Genomic DNA, 4,921 nt, shown 5'->3' with positions numbered 1-4,921 from the left:
GACAGAGAAAATTTTTGTCATTAATTGCCTATAGAAAGTGATAAATTTTCATTTGTCACTAGCATTTTTGTAGCGGTTGCCCAAATTTGTGATAAAATTTTGTGACCAACAAGAATTTATCACGTACTTAAACTTGAAAACGAAATAGATGGCAATTTTGTTTTTTGTCATGTAATGTGTATGTTAAGTGACAAATTTATATTTGTCAATGAGAATTTTGTAGCGGTTATCCAAATTTTTTGTAGTGATTCTTGATTCTATTATGAGGATTTATACTCATCTTTTACCTACCTTTCCGAAGCGTATATACCATGTGAATTCCCAACTATAAATCAACAAATCCGTCATCAAAAAATATTTTTCGTCAGAATCATTCCACTAATAATGCTTTTTCTTTTTATCAAATCTGTTTAGGCATGTTAATTCCATGAATATAAGTTGTTATTATTTTTAAAAGGAATTGGTCAAATCATCATAATTAAAACTGGCAAACCCTGCCCATCTTTTGTCTACTTCAATTGCTACGTACTTTACGAACAGTGGGATCTTAATTTATAAACTGCCTTCTTCTCAAGCAAAGACTCCTAAGTTTGTACCCCAGCAACTTGTTTGACAAGTGTGATCTTCCTTATCAGTGCACCCCCAATCATGTTGATATTTGGATTTGCCAATGATAGATGCCGATAAAGCTTGCAGCTGCCTGCTCGACGACATCTTATCTCAATGCATGTCTCAAAATCGTCATGCGTGTTGATCTACATCTATAAATTCCTTAAGCGCTAAAAAGTTTCAAGGGATTTTCCATCAAGTAGTATCTATTATGGATATATGATCAAACGGCAACATGGAGATTTGGGCACTCAAACTTTAAAGGAAGGTCAGGATCTATAGTGCTGAAAGGGAAAGAGATTATATATGTTGCTAGTCTTAAGGAAATCCTCATTAGGCCATGCTTCCAACTCATTTCCATACACTATTAATCATAAGGGTACACATTAATTGATGGAGATGGCAACATCACGTACAAGGTCGTGCATTTTGGCATGTTCGATCAACCAATAAACAAAGTGTCTTTAAGGGCATCAACCAATGAATACAATCTATTTCTAGCTTTGTCCAATGTCTTGACAGCTCTAATTGACAGACAAAATCCTAAACCCCACTCTAGAGCTGAATAAACTTGACGTTAACTTTTTACTTACCATGAATGTCAACTGTTTTACTTCTTAAAGAGATTGCAATTAATGGTGACAATTAAAACTGGCAAACCTTGCATATCTTTTGGCTACTTCAACCGCTCCATTCCCTATATGCCACCTTCTCAGATAAAACTCAAAAAGAAAATAGAACGGAGCAAAGACTGACACTTTGATTGATAATGTGCATGAGAAAAGGAGTCTGAATAGCGGACAAATAAATAGCAAACCTAGAAGCACAGACTCCCTATGACCATGGTATATATACATTTTTTTAATACAAATATATATCTATATATATATGTATATCTGAGGTTATGTACAATGAGCCTCACCTCCTCTTGCTCAGTATTTATCTCACTCTCACAGTTTTTCAAACTTTTATTTATTTAAAATGTATAGCTTCTTTCCTATTAACTAACTAATCCGTTAATGCTTTACACATATATGTTTGCATGTAAAACCGTGGACATAATTTACGTTTTCACTTAATTCTTATCTAAACAAAGCCTTCCCATTTCCCAAAGTTCGCATAAACTATAGGTTCTTGTCATTCCTCTTCAATTTAGAAAAATTAAACCCAAAAGCAAAGGCGGAGCATTGGCAGATGACAGATGCTGATAGAGCCTGCTGCTTGACGCTATCTTATCTCAATGTCTCCAAATCTTTACTACCTGGTAGCCTACATATATGAACTTCAAAGCTCTTGTCTTGCTAATTTTTACCACAAACTGACATATGCACCATTTTTTTTGTTTTTCCCTTCCCCAATCTGTAAAGAATATTGGCATTTTCGAATATCTGTTAATTATCTATTTATTAACCCAAGAAAAAAAAAATGTTTATGTGTGACAATCATGGTTTTGAAGTCATAATTTGAGTAAATGATTGATGTTGGATTACGGGGAGACACAATTAGAGGGAAAGATGTTCATAGCAAGCCCTATTAAGTTGAGAATAAAACTAAAAGCATTTAAATGATAGAGGGTGATTTTCAATCATTGGATTAATATGAGATAACCACACAAATGAGTAACAATCGACCAGCAAACTACTGCAAAAGCTGATAGAACAATTATATCATACAGGCATATCTACTACTACTACTACTACTACTACTACTACTAATAATAATAATAATAATAATAATAATAATGATAAACACAAAAAAAATTATATGCCCGTATGATTGAAGGATAAAAACTAAAAGCTAAAAGGACAAAACGACAGAGATTTATTTGCCCTGCATGTTTCCCCATCTTTATACATATTGTCATATCCAATTAACAATTGCACCCTTTTTTCTAAAGCAACGCAAGTATCGGGGCAGTATTTTTCAACTATCACAATCCTGTCCAGTCCTACATTTCAAGGAATATTGCACATTACCAACCAAAGAGAAATATTTTTTCCAAGTTTCTGGCACTTTTTTTTATTTTTTTTAAGACAAATATATACGCCAAGAGTGTCCCATAGAACTGGAGTATTTCTAATCAAGTTTGTAAGTAAAGCAAGACTGATTCAAGCATATCAATGATGTCTATGGCGATCCTTCTCCCGTGAAGACTAACTACAGTAATCAAGGTCTGGAATATGAGAAGGGGGTTAGATGATGTAACTCGATCGACCAACAAACCAAACTATTATTAATAATACTCACAGTCCAAAGTAATTTGCATACCTCGTGACGAATGATGTCTTGATTTCTCTGAATTTCCTGCAAACAACATAGAAAATCATACGTTCAAAGTCTTGAGTGGAGCAAACAAACAAAATGAGGTAAATTCATAAAGCGAATGTGAAGATTGATATATTTCAAAAATAGTCCACAAACAAGGAAAGAAACTTATAAACCAACCTGAATCCTTTTATCTGTCCCCGGAACGATGCCCTTGGTCCTTTATTTTATATTTGTTCCTGTGAGATTCCTCTCGCTTTCTTTCCTGATCAGAATCCCTGCCCCTATCACAATCTCGAGCTTTTATTCTCTTTCTCTCCCTCTCTCTTTCCCTTTCTTTTTCCCTTTCCCTTTCCCTTTCCTGGTTCCTTTCCCCACTGACTTCTGATCTATGATCAGACTTGGATTTGTGCACGGGCTCTTCTTTTGCGTCTCCCTCAACAGGCATACTATTAGATTCATCGTCACTTTTCTTAGACTCCTTCAGCTTGTTGACAGATACCTTGATCAATGAACCCTTGGATCCATCATATTCAAGATTAACTGCAACAGGAGGTGCCTTGGAAACAGAGGCATCATCATTAGCTAGTGGGCTACACTGTGACACTTCCTACAGAAGAAAAATGAATGACTACTAAGAAACTATTCTCATGGAGATGATACACAGCAGCAATATACGATTATCACATTCTATTCATCCATGTATTCACAGTTGGTTTTCCAATGACAATACACAAGCCTTTCTTCCTCTTCTAAATGAATAGCAGCAGGATCCATATAATTATGCAATGTAAACCTTAAATTATACATGAGAGAAAGGAAGAAAAATTACCTTTGGGACTGGCTGAGACTGTGAATCCGATGGCTTGTTAGAAAATGTAAATGAATCCTCATCCTTGCAAACTGGTATATATTGTGCCTTAGGAAGGCTGTAGAGGTGAGCCGAAACCCCACAAACTTCATCAATGCCTGATTTATCTGCATTAAATGCCTTCGCCGTGGTAGGTTTTTAGGAAGAGGTACCTGAAACCTACGAGCAGCAGCATATACAACCCCACAAGCCACAACCTCACTCCTGAATCGAACACACAACATTGTACGCAAGCTGCATCAATTACAGAGTTGAAGTGAATTAAGCAAATTTCTTTTTTAGAAAAATTAATAATGAAAAGACTCAGCGGTAATTGATCTAAGCATGTAATCTTTGTTATTATTGATTTTGCCTCCAACATATATCATCGTTTCTTGTTGTTTGTGCTATCTATTATTCACTTCAATAGTTTTGAACCTAGTGCTATTAGTAATCATGTAGTTATGTGTGATTTGTGTGCAAGTAAATAATAATTTTAATTAAGATTTTGTGTGAATGGTTTCTAGGATACCAGTGTTAAATATCTGAAAGATTGATAGTGATACAACCTATAACTATATATTATCGGGAAAATTATTGCTTTGCTTTTGCTTTTATCGCTTTGTAATTTCTAGTCTTCTGTTTTCACTTAAACATTACTTCCATGAAATGCTCGTTAATTAGAAAGGAGTTCTCCCTTCTCCGTAATACATATGAAATGCTCTACTCTAAACTTAACTAGCTCTTTGTATATCCTAACAAAATTCGTCTGAAGGGTTGCCTAGTTAATGGAGTCGTTCCATTTCCTCTGTATTCTATTTTTTGAGTGCATAATGTGTGAATTGTTCATGAAACTAATTGCTGAAATGTTTAAGAGCCCGCAGCTTGCATTTGAACTTTTCAGTTAGTAACAATCTGTTTTGTTCGTCTGAAAGGTTGGAGGAGTTGAAGGCATCATCGCTGCTTATGCCAATGCTCTACACAATATTTCTCTGGGAGGACCAACTTTATCTGGCCAAGTGATCAACAGGGCTGCAGAAATCGCAGGCCAATCCCTCTTCCTCTCAGGCAACAATAACAAGTACTATGTCTTGCTTATTATAACGGTAAAGGCTAGGATTACCTTTTATATCAGTTTCCATTTGATATCAACTTAATGATTATTGTTTGTAATTGCGTAAACTGATCTTCAAGAAA

General features: G+C 35.1%; 1 pseudogene; it reads right to left on the bottom strand.

Moving 5' to 3' along the window:
* Positions 1–2,726: 2,726 nt before the first annotated feature.
* On the bottom strand, positions 2,727–4,182 carry LOC107415277 (cyclin-L1-1-like; annotated as a pseudogene).
* Positions 4,183–4,921: the final 739 nt, after the last annotated feature.

Source organism: Ziziphus jujuba, chromosome 11 (genome assembly GCF_031755915.1).
Source record: "Ziziphus jujuba cultivar Dongzao chromosome 11, ASM3175591v1".
Taxonomy (NCBI): Eukaryota; Viridiplantae; Streptophyta; class Magnoliopsida; order Rosales; family Rhamnaceae; genus Ziziphus; species Ziziphus jujuba.
The sequence above is the reverse complement of the archived record's forward strand: the minus strand, read 5'-3'. Positions and strand labels throughout refer to the sequence as shown.